Consider the following 12,577-nt stretch of genomic DNA (forward strand, 5'->3'; position numbering starts at 1 on the left):
AACAGATAGCATATATGCTGAGGCTGCTTTTCCCCTAAAAGAGCTTAACACACACTTGCAGCCCTTGGGCTAAATTATTACGAGAGAGAGATCAAAGCTGCATGTTAGCTATGATGAAGCAGGAATTCTGAAAAGCTGTCTGATGGGGTGTTGACTGTGTGGCTATCTCATTTAACTGTACCTTGCTTTCATCCTGATCCCTGCTATCTCCTTGGAATCTACCTACTAACCCCTCCACAGGCTGTAAGACCCTTTTCTCTCACTGCAGCTTCTGATTATGGATTGCCTTTTTGCCCTCTGCACTTTAATGCTGCAGCTACAGCTCTTTGACAGGTTCTGGCTTCTGCTCTATTTTTGTTATTATAAAGCACCTTGCCATAATCTCTGGATATTGGGGGCAATACCAAAGAATGGGCCTGGATCTGTCAACCCAGTTTAATTTCCACTTCAATAAAATAAAATCTGCCATCTTCAAAGTGTCACTCAGGAGCTCAAGTTCTGTAATCTGGGTATTTATAAAATAAGATCCCAGTCCTGACTATGCCGTGCAAATCTGACAGTGTGTTTGTTCTTAAACCTCGCCAGGGTTTACAAAACTAACATGCCTTCCAGTTTCACCCCTTTGCCTGCCAAGACCTGCCAGGTCAGTCCTGCACAAACATGGATCTGTGGTCAGGTGGGTTTAACAAGCCGGTGGTTTGACCCTTTACTCCGGATATCAAAGATCTGAGGTTTAAGCATGAGTCCCCACCTGTGAGGATGTAAATCTTGTCACTATGGAAGCACATTAACCGCCAATCACAGGTTATTTCAGTGTAGTTGTGGTAGATTTTCCTCTGTTATCTCCCTCTTCCAGCTGAAAAAAACACCCCCTCACATTCCATACAGCAACTCAAATTATAGGGTGAGGGATCCAGGGCTGGTCAGCCCACACATCCTCCCTCAGCTTGACCTACATGGCTTTTTTTCCCCTTCAAAGCCCCAGACAAGTACAGGGATTGGAGCATCTCTTTTATGAGATTGCAAGAGCTGGTCCTGTTCAGTCTAAAGATTGAGAAGGAATCTCATTAATACATGTAAGTATCTCAGAGGTGGGTGCCAAGAGGACAGCACTGGATTCATTTTGGTGGTGCCCAGCAACAGGACAAGCAGCAATGGTGGACAAATGGCCATCAACTAAAACACAAGAAGTTTCACTTCAGGATGAGTAAGACCTTTACGTTGAAGGTGGCAGAGCACTGAACAGCTGCCCACGGAGGTCATGAGAGTCTCTCTCTCGCTGGATCCAAATCCACCTTTTACACATCCCTGTCACCTGCTCCATGTGAACCTGCCTTGGCAGGCACGGACTGGATGGGATATCCAGAGATCCCTTCCGACCCACATAATTCTGTGACTGCACTTCCATGGGACCGTTTAAGGCCGAAAAGTCCGAAACGAGGGGCTGGAAAAGGCTTTAATTGTCACAGAGAGCCACCAGACACCGTGTAAAGCCGGTGGAGTGAGCACAGACACACACAACAAATCTCAGGGGAGGAGGGGAGTGAAAGCCGCACATCCACAGCCCCGCACTCCCGATTCCCCTCACAGCTCGGCAAAAGGGCCGACACAGGCAGGACACAGCCCCACAGCCCCTCGACTCTACCCCTCATTGCTCGCCATGTTCTCCCTCTCCCCAGCCCCGCCTGTCATGGCGGCGGAGGAGGAGGAGGAAGAGGAGGAGAACGGGGAGGAGAAGGAGGAGGAGGCTGCGGTCACATGGCGCCAGCGCCGCCACAGCGGGCGCGGGGCGGGCGAAGGGGCGATGCCACCGCCGCGGTGAGTGCGGGGCTGTGCGGGACACGGGCCGTGGTGGTGGCGTGAGGGGAGGCGGCCCCGGCGGGGGAACCGGCACCGGGGTGAGGGGCAGCCCGGGGGTGCGGGTCGGGGTCAGCGGCGGTATCGGGCTCTCTGTACACGGTGGTGCTCGGTCGTAGATTGGACTCGATGATCTCACAGGTCTTTTCCAGCCTAACTGCTTGTGTGATTCTGTTTTCCCGCCTGCCCCGAGGCAGCGGTCCCTGAGCCCCGGCGGCTGCTGCGGTGCGGGTCTCGGGTGAGGTGACAGCCCCGGCCGGGTCCCCGCCTGAGCCGGCCCCCGCCTGAGGGCTCCTGCTCTAACCTGCCCCAGGGGCAGACCGAGGAGCCGCGGCGGGTTCTGCTGCACAGGATGGGAGATAATGTAATTAGTGTTTCTTATAGTCTTTAGATGCATGTGAAGGAGCGGCAGGAGTCCGCCTGCAGGTAGACTGAAACTCTGCAAATCTAAGCCGAAATGTGAGGATCGGTACGTGTTGGTGCTGCTGGCGCTGCTCCGTTCATTGATTCGTTTGTAGGGCGAGGTCAGGCACCGCTTTTTGGAGCGCTGTGTGACCCCCTGACGTATTAAAGCTTTCATTTCTTTATGACTGGGAAATTTATTTTAAAACAATTTCTTCCCCCTTCCCCTCCTCTCCCTCCCGCCCCTCTGCCCTCCACTCCCCCCTAGTTCTTCAGTATATACTTCTATGCAACACTGAGGCTTCTCTCTTCCTTTTAGCAAATATGTGGTTTTTTTCATGGCTAGTCTCCAGCTCTTCTAGTCAGTTCATTTTTGCCATGTGGTATTTTTCTTTTTGTGTGTGTGTTAAAACTTATGAGGAAAGGTGCAGCAGAACACACTGAAGCAAATGGACTGTCTCAAAGTTACTTGCAAGGCAGAATAAAGGATCCCTTGCTTGCAAGTAAACAGATGGATCTGAGTAAGCCACCAAAAGCCCTGTGCTGCTGGCAGTGGGGGGCTTAGCAGGTCAGAATTCCCTGCTGTAATGTGGTACTGGAAGCAAACATTGTGTTTAGAATCCACCTTTCCACACAGCTATTTCACATTTGTTCACTTTGTCACAGGTGTCAGCCTTAAAACTGCTGTTGAAAGTTATTCAAACACTGATGCTCTCTATTACAGCATCTCTGCCAAACTGTATCCTGAGTTGTTTTTAATATCATTGCAGGGCAGCTGCAGTAGACCCTACAGGATTTAATTATATAATTAAAGTGCACCCCCTACTCTTCCAAAGGAAAAAAAATTCTAATGATTTGGCTTTGTTGCTGTTCTGTAAGCAATCAGTGTTTTCTCCATTTGGTCCAGAGTATTTGGAACACTGCTTTCTGTTCAAAGGAAGGGTGAAATCTCTCAGTGCCAGCACAGTAATTGTGCAGGTGGGCAGGGTTGTTAGCACTCTGCTAACATGCCTTGTTTTTCCCTGAAAAATGTATTTCAACATAAGATCAAATCCCTTCTTTCCTTAGAAAGAGTAGTCTGGTAGTCTGTAAGTTATATTAAGTATTCTTGCATGCTTTATGAGCTAGGATCTGCTTTTTTTTTTTCTTTCCTATGGATGTCCTGTTAATAGGAAACTATTCCTGGGTATCTCTGAGTAGTTTAGGCTGATCCCAGTGCAGGCTGTGCCCAGGAAAGGATGCTACCAACCTCTTTCTCTCAATGTTTCTGCCTTGCTACCCCAATAGAGAACCTCTAAACATGTGAAATAGTCCAGCTGGGATTCCTAGGCCTCATTTTAGAACAGCGTAAATGTCCAGGTGCCTCCAGATAAGAGGCTTTTGATTAACAAGCAATTGGCCTCCCCTGGTAGAACTGTCTGTGAAGAACTGCATGCCTTCTGCATAAGCTTTCCTCATCTCTGGCTGAGATAAGCTCCTGCAGAGTTTTAGGAGCTCTTCTGCAGCAGGGAAGGAAAGAAGTAACAGCGCAGCTCTAATGAGCCTTCGTCTCCCAGCCTCATATGGATGCCAGCAGCAGTGGCATTTGTTCTGCTGGAACAGAGGCTGACTGCAGATTTCAGGGCCTGTGGCTTGGCTTCTGTTATCTAATCACATTTTCAGAGGATGCAAGTCAATACTGCATTATGCACAGGAGTAACACTGGATAGAGTTCCTGAAAAGCTTCTGTGCAGTTTATGAGAATGAGTGAATCTGATCATTTTCACAGTGATGTAAAAATAACAGTAGGTGTGATTGAAGCACTTTAGGTGGCAAAAAGCCTGGAAACGGCAGGGCAAGGGGAATAAAGATAAATTACTGGCATTTTGAAAATTTATCTACAGAAAGTAGGCTTCCTCATAATAATTAATGGGAACTCCAGGTTGTTAATGGTGGGTATAAGGTGTGCATGTGGTGTGGAGCCACGTGGATGAGGTCAGAAGTGTCTGAGCAGATAGTAAAAGTGGGGATTTCAGATCTTCCAGTGGGAAAGAACAGGGTACCATGAGGATGAAAAGAACAGAGGCAGGATGTTTCTTTGGTTGCATTCCTTGAAGGTCCTGTAGAATGGTTGCAGTCTGAGCAGCCAGCAGGCTGAGTTTGGCAATGTGGCACCTGTGCAGGGATAACTTGAGGCAGAGAAGGGAGATTTACACTGAAGGGAAAAGTTAACACTTCCAAGATTACAGTAACTCCTTTTGTGATTGTTTGTCAACATCCTAAAGAGTTCTATCTGTCTGATAGCTGATACTGCAGCTACAGATATCCCCAAAATCAAACAATTTCCTTTGGTACCATTCATTTTGGAGAGATGCTGCTTGCTGTTGCAGAGTATTCTTGCATTTGAAGTGCAGAAATGAATTTGTGTTTTCCTTCTCAAAAAGTATTACAGAGGTGAAGCCTGTTTGAATCCCTGTTAGAGTGTGGGAGGCAGATAAACTTGTCTTCTTATCTAAGGTTTCTTTTCAAAACATGAGGGTTTATGGGGATGAAAGCATCTGCTGTTGCAGCTGCTGTGTTAATGTATAAAATAGTGTCAGTGGTAAGGTCTTGGCTGTTCAAGCAGGGTTTTGCAGCAGGAGTAAAAGCATTTGTTCAGCTCTCTTTGTGTAAGAGTCAATCGTGTGTACCACATCCTCAGCCAGGTTCTAGCGTGTTTCTCATGTGAGTCAGCATTGTGTAAGAATTAGTGTAAACATTCTGTTTGAAAACTCTGTAAAAACTAGAAACACACTGCAGCAAAAAGGTGGAAAATTAGGAAGCTGATTGTACAGTTTCATTCAAAAATTAACTTCAAGCATACTAAATTTCTGATATTTTGTTGTAGGAACTTCTGAGCTTATTCCCTGAGATGTGAAAAAATGCAAAATCTGTAGATTAAATGATGATGTTACTGAAATATAGAATATGGAATAAAGTGTCTGTAACCATGTGTTGTATGTTTGTATCCCAGCCCTTTCTTTTGCAGTCTGGCTTGGCAGCCTAATCCTTTGCATGTTTGAAACTGGAACACAGCACTCAGGGGTGAATCAGCTTTTCCACTGCTGACAGGGATTAGAGACCCCTGATGCAGGATTTGGTGCTGCCTGCTCTGTGTTTTAGAGGGTGAACAAGAAGTTGTTGTGCAGGCCAGGGAGGAGTCCAGAGCTGCTACCCCATAGTGCTCACAGGTCTTTGATGTCTTTGTGGCTCCAAGTTCAGTTGGGAGCAGGTGAGCTCTTGTGGTTTTCTGTCTCATGGCAGTAGTGGCATTGCAAATTCTGCATTTCTGAGACTGAAGCTGCCTGTGTCTGACAAATTCTACCTTACCAGCTCTGCCACAGAGAGAGTTTACATTTGTGCCCCAGCCTCTCTTGCCATGGAGCAGGACTGAAGTGACTCCTCTTGCTGCTCAAAGGGAAGGATGTGCATGAGTGGCTGTTTGGGGGTAGCTGTCTACCTGCAATAACTTTTTGTCATTCCCAAGGCTTCAACTATGCAGACACTGCACCATTGAAGAAGTCAGATTTTAAATTGACAGCTAAGCTAATAAACTTGCAGAGGCATGCTGAAAGGAAGGTACCTCAGTGAAGGGTTGCTATGTGCCAGGCTGATTTAAGCAAATACTTAATGAATGTTAGAGGCATGTTCCTGGAGGTCTTTTTAGTTTGTGTAAAACCATCCAAATGTTGCTTGGCTAAATGACACAGATTTTCTTGTGCAGACAAGAATTAAATTGGAAGCTTTAAACCTTGGAGGTGGCCTTAGTTAAAACACAGATAGTTTGTGCTTCCTGGAAAAGTATCTTGTTTTGATTCAAAGGTATTTTGACTATTTTACCAGTTCCTGAAGCGTAACATCAAGAACAAAGGATACCATTGTCTCTTATTGATACTTCCCATATTTGCTATTGAATATATTTTCTAGAAGTATTTCCTTTAGTTTTCCATTTCCTGGAATACCTTGATTTTGTCAGTTACCATGAATCTCTTATCTCTAGTGTCAGCAGGTATCACCTATGAACCAGGAGATGGCCAAGTTCTGGATTGCACATTAACCTTCTGTGCAAGCAGAGTGTTGAGAGGCATGGCTCCTAATGAAGTGGGAAAATGTATTTTTGATCTGCTATTCATTTTTGTTGCAACATCCATTATTTCAACATCAAAATCCTAAGTATGTTTTTCTTTTAGAAACATTGGCAATAGATAAGTAGAAGAAAAGTGACCAAGAGGGGATGGAAAAGGAGTGGTTCAAACTCTTTCCTCAAAGGGATTTCTTGTGAGAAGGAAAGATTGAGTCTGTGAGATCACAGAGAAGAAATGAAAAACTAAGAAAATTAATTTTTGGCATAACTTGTAGAAGTTTGCTCTCCTTGCAGGCAATGTACAATCTGTTTTTGCTAGTGACTTGTTTTCATCCAACAATTAAGATATTTGCCTTAATGCATGAGGAGAGAGCTGAGACATTGAGTTGCCGAGAATCTCATCAAAATCTGCAGGAGAGCAAATACCTCGACCAGAGTGTCCCTTGGCTTGATCTGGTACATCTCCTGGTGCAGTCAGTGAGTTAAAGAGAGAACACAAAGAAGGTTTATATCTTTAGGATTCCTCTCTTTTATTAGTGTCTAGAGACATTTGTGAGAAGATAAAAGACATAGAGAGAAATCTGTGCGCAGAAAATACTTTAAACTTCTGATGAGAACATGAATCCAAAGCAAGAATATTGCAAGGTCTTGGTTTGTCTCAGAATTTCTTACTGGGGAAAAATGAAAGTTCCAAATGGCACGGATATTGTGGACTGTGCTAAAGCTTGGAGTGAAAAACTCCAAATGATGTTTGTTTCTGGAGATGGAAAATGCAGATGGATATTAGGTTAAAATCATTCTTTTAGTATTTTTTCACTTCTACTTTTTTTTTTTTTTTTTTTTTTTTTTTTTTTTTTTTTTTTTTTTAACAATGGCCATTCACATGAACAAACACAGGACATGGTACATGGAGGAAATCACTAGGACTGCCATCCTTAACAGCATGGAGAAATGTAACAGGGCAGTTTAGCATGAGTTAAATATTTTCCTATTAGAGGTGATCTAAGGATTTAAACTGTAACTTGTTTTAACCTCTCGTCTAATTCTGTGGTTATATTTTGTTTATTGTTTATATTTTTGTTTGTGTTTGGTTTCTGTTGTTTGGGGTTTTTAAAAACAAATCCTTATGCTTACTTATATCAGTAACTCAGGCTCCATAAAGCTGTTTGATCCTGAACAAAGTATTTTTATGTAAATTTCTGCCTACTGAAAAGGAAAACCTGCAGAAAGAGAAATGAAGACTTGGATGATTTGTGGGGAGTAGGCACCGAGGTCGAGGAATTCCGGAATCTGATGCTGCAGGATAAGGTGCAATGTAGCCATTCTCATTAAAGCAGTTTCCAACTCTAGCACAAATAGTAACATAATTGCAGTGATTTTGCATTTTATACAAATACATTTTCTAGTGTGTTTGCACATGTCTTTTGTGTATGTTTTGTATCCAGCTGTTGATATCAGTACTGAGTTCTGCACAAGTGGATGGTAGATGTCTTCTGGGAGCTACTGCAGAACCTGTGCCAAGTGCAGTTTCCATGGTTAGTAGTCACAGATTTAAAACAGACTGATCAACCCCACTTTTTACCATTATCCCAATCAAAAGTCCTTCAGTGAGGTCTGTTTTGTTGACAGATTTGCTGCCAGCCTTTTTTTTTTTGTTCTTTTTTTCTTTTTTTTTGGTCAGGATAGTTGCACAAACAAAACCTGGGTTTTTTTTTTTTTTTTTTAAATTTTGTCATTTTTTAAAAAATTTGAAAATGAGTTTTCACTTTCCATGTAAAAGACTGGAAAAAAGCCCAAAAGAATTTTGATGAAAATTTCTGAAATGAACAGAAAACATACATAGAAAATTTTTGGCCAAAATGTGAAAATCTTTCGAAGTTCTTAGAGATTTGGAAAATGAGGAGTAAGGGAATTTTTGTACAATTTAATGATAATTTTCTCCAGCATTACTGTGGTCTAGTCATGATGAAGAATGTTGCTGATGTGAGTGGCAGGAAGATGACCATGTGTGCATTGCCAAATCCATGGATTGATATATGGATCATGCATCAGCTGAAAAAAAACATTATAATAGAGATGTGAAAAATAATTACAAACGGAAAATTATATTGATGATTTTGTGGCAGTGAATACAGGCAAATGAGTATATGCAGCACTGGTGTCCTCAAAACCATCCAAACGGACCTGTTTTCCTAGAGAAACCTGTGCTTGTTTCCCCATTCCCAGTCAGGACTGGCAAGCAACAAAGTGTTAAGTTTCTGGCTCAGCGCTTCATTGTTCACTGGGAATGAAGACACCGCTGCTGCTGCTGCAATGTGCTCTCCCTGTGTAACCTTGCTCTGCTTTAGTGCCGACTCTTCTGGAAAAAGGTGAGGGTTCTACAGTTCAGCTGTTCCTGTAGAAGTGTCACTAATCTAATTATTTTGCATGAATCTGCATTTTTGTTGTTATTTCAGTGAGCTTTGCAGGCATAGAACTTGAGGAACAGCCAAGCAGATTTTTAAACGTTGAGGAAAGGTATTAAGCAGCTTATTTATGTGTAGATGACCTTGTAAGCTCTCTTACATTCTGCATTTGTATATAGTGCTCAAGGGTTGTTAAACTAATATTTAGATGCATGGATCTTTAATGTGAGAGATGCAATGAAGAACAACTTGTGGGGTGTTTAACCTTGCTGTTTTCTAAGCTCAGTGAAGAAGGAAGAGGCTGTATTACAAAATGCATTGCAGCTTACTTTGGAGACAATCTGGGTTTTTTCAGAGCTGGTTTTATTGATGAAAAGACAATCTTGCTGTTTGAATTAGAAGAAAGTATTTGTCAGCAGCAAAAAAGGCTGAAGGTATTTTTAGGACTCCGGGAATGGCATGACATGCATTTGTGTGCCAGATGGCTTAAAGGAACATCCAGCCCAGCAGCCTACGGAGCGTTTGTCAGGGGATAGATAGGTAAGAATGGCTTTCTTATAACTGTGCTTTGGGAAATAAGCTTTTTTTTGGAGGTGAATGAGGACACTGCAGCAGTATGAAACTATGTACTGTATAGCATTTATTTTTCCAGAAGTGAGAACTAGGATTGTGGTAAGCTTGTATTTCTAATCCAATAGTCCTTTTTTCTCTAATCAGGCTGGACTATTATGTTACTTTTCTAGATGCAGTGTTGTACCACTGGTTGTAACTAAACCTGGTGTTCTTTTCAGCTGTTTGTTAACATGAGATCCTGACTTCTAAAAGTTTTTCTTTCCAAAACTTGTAACTGTTTTTTCCATTAAAATTATGAGAGCCCTTGTGAAATACACTCACTTCATAGAGTGGAGTAATATGTGTGGAGAAAGGAATCTTTTATCAATTAGGGAAAAACCCAATATGTTTTATTGTTGACAAAGAAGTGGAAGATGTTACTGCAGAAGATACTTGAACATTTCTTTTTTTCTTTTTTTTTCTTTTTTTTCTTTTTTTTAAATTCGAGTAGATAAAGGAGGAATTTAATATTTTCATAATAAAAAAGCCAAAGTGTTTACATACACTCTGCTGGAATGGCATCCTGCTAAGTAAAGCTTTTTTACTGGAGCTGAGAAATTCCAAAAAGCTTGATAAGCAAATTTATGTTCCTTGAGAAGGTGTTTCAATCTATAGTTCACAGATTTGAAGATGATACTATGCAATATTTAGACATCTCTGGTTAAAGCCCAAAAACTGAAATACAAATTAGTATATGAGTGAGTCATTTGACACTGGAAAAGTAGTGAGGGCTGAGAACGTAAAGACTTAACAAGATGAATTTTTAAATTTGTCCTGAAACACTTAAAACTTTTAGACTTCATATACTCAGAGTATAATTTCATAGGTCTTCAACAATTCATGCAACTAATTTATATGTCTTTCTTTATATTTGAAATATAATGAATATTATTGGTATTTTAAGGTTGTCTGTAAAGTATTGCTCAAGATTTTGTATTCATTCCAGGAAGATTTATTTTAGGTAGAATGACATAGATTTGTATATTTGTGCTGAAATGACTAAACTGTTGGCTCTCAAAACTTTGAAAGTTGAATTTAGTAGGGACTTACAGAGGCTAATTAAAAATAGCTCTTAATGTGTCATCTCATTAGAATGGATGGGAACAGTGGTCTTATGCAAGAGGACAATCTGTGGTCCACAGGATATTTCTGTGAATGAGTGTTGGTGTGACTGAACATTAACATTAAGGTGATTTAACATTAATCTTTTTTAGTTCTTTCTTTCTCCTACCTTGCACCTCATTAAATAGCCTGGGTCTGTTTTCTTGGTAACATCTCTGTAGCAACAGGCTTCTATTTTAGTTCTTATCCCAAAGCTGTCTCTTCTGCAGGCTGAAGGAGCCCAGCATCCTGAGTTCTCACAGTTCAAGTGTAACAGCCTGTGACTGTCTTGGTGGCCTTTCAGTGAACTCACTCCAGTTTCCTGATGTCTGTCTGGTACTGGCAAATCCCTCCCTGGCTGCTGTCCCCTGCCTGTGGTCTCAGGGAGCTGTGGAATTGCACTCCTGGGTCAGCTGCCTGTGCTCCTGTGTGTCCTTCCCTCAGCCCTCCTTGCTGCAGGGCTGTGCTCTGGCTCAGGCTTAGCCAGGCCTTGGCTGGTCCTTGTCTGCAGAGCTATTCCTGAGGCTGTGCCAGAGTTTGCCTGTCCCAGGTGTAGGACTGAAGGCTATGATTAGGTTCCTGTAGGCCCAACCTTTCTTGACATGAGTCAAGACCTGCCTGTATCAAAAAAAGCCACTTAATGCATAAAGTGCAATCACTCATCCCTCTGTAAGGTTAAAAATTACTGGTGGCTTTTAATTAAAAACAAACTGGTAGGTAGAACCCAATTTAATGATAGAATAATCCTGTAGGAGAGATTTTTAAGAAGGAGTTAAATTAGCTTAGATTCTGGAGCACATGAAACACTTCCATTTGGAAGTATCTATTACTTTTGCTCTGGCTGTGTGTTCAGGGGTTGTTGCTCCTAGTGCTGTATGTTAGATCTGAAGAAAAAGCTGCCTGAGGTGTCCCTTTTTCATCTTGTTGGTCTATTAACTGTGACTTTCCCTGAAGAGAGCAATTCTAATGGAAAGGTTGCCTGAAAAAAAAATAATTCTCATGCAAGTGCAGAAGGTGTGTGAGTGGATCTCTGTGTGATGTGATCTGCAGTATTACTTCCTAATATGGCCTCTGTTCTTTGCACTGCTAATGCTGTTGTTTGATAGTGATTCAACCAGTGAATTGGAAAGCCTGTTCATGGCAAGCTATAACATCTTGGAGGCCAAGAAATGTAAGAAGAGTTAAGGCTATTAAAAGAGAAAAGTTGTATTCGTGAGTAGTGTTGTTTAGTATCCTTGTCTTCTGCTCCCTCCAAAAAATAAGAAAGTAAAAATTAGAAGCATCATGCAGCAAATTATCATAATACTCTGTAGAAAGATAAAGCAGATAAATGATGGGGTTTTTTTTGGCAGAATGCTCTTTAAAAATGAACATAATACACGTATTTTCCCTTGCCTCAATATAGTTCCAAAATACACAGGTAGTCTTGCAGGGGACCTGGGTAGTATGAGTTGTGTATCTGTCTTTTCCTGGCTTGTTTTTTTAGAGGAAAAGCTGTTCTTGGAAAAACTACAAGCAGACTTTAAGGTTTTCTCAAATAATTTTTACTCCTATTTCAAAAATCTTGAGGTTAGTCTGATCCTCTGTTTGACCTCTGACAAACATGAGTTCTGGCACAGTTATGAAATATCTACTCATATGGTGTATTTACTAAACTGTTGAGGTTAATCCAAGCAGATGTCAGTGCTTAAGCAGTGGCAGGTCATAGAGTCTATAGCAAATATTGCTCTTTAAATCAAAATATTGTGGATTGTGGTTGACATTTTTTGCTTCCTTTAAAAATATCCAAGGCCAACACATTGGGTCAGTGTTACTGAGAACTGCACAGGTTACTAACAACAAACCCTCCTGGGCTGTGAGGGGGAACACAGTTGTATCCTTGTTATTAAATGAATGTAAATGTTCCTGGGCTTGATGTATGAGATGAATGTCAGGGTGGTGGTGTAAGGCTGCTAAAAGAAGCTGCTGTGACATGAAAAGCCTATTGCACAGTGACTACTGCAGCTCAGGTCTGGCTCCTGGAAAGTTTTTCAGCTTTGTGATTGAATTTAAGAGACCTTTACTGAGTTACTAATATTTAACCTTTAGAGTTCTCCTA

The 12,577-nt window shown here is 41.8% G+C and overlaps 1 protein-coding gene across 2 annotated transcripts in view; it reads left to right on the forward strand.

Moving 5' to 3' along the window:
- The first annotated feature begins 1,747 nt into the window (after positions 1 to 1,747).
- GALNT11 (polypeptide N-acetylgalactosaminyltransferase 11) overlaps positions 1,748 to 12,577 on the forward strand; it is a 46,789-nt gene continuing 35,959 nt past the window's right edge. The window contains exon 1 of one of the 2 annotated variants that reach the window (XM_079301782.1): positions 1,748 to 1,818. The gene's annotated coding sequence lies outside the window, so the exon portion shown is untranslated. Of the gene's footprint in view, positions 1,819 to 8,596; positions 8,731 to 12,577 lie in introns of those variants that run through there. The other variant, XM_079301783.1, reaches the window with a different exon arrangement.

This window comes from Erithacus rubecula, assembly GCF_903797595.1.
Source record: "Erithacus rubecula genome assembly, chromosome: 3".
NCBI classification, from domain to species: Eukaryota; Metazoa; Chordata; class Aves; order Passeriformes; family Muscicapidae; genus Erithacus; species Erithacus rubecula.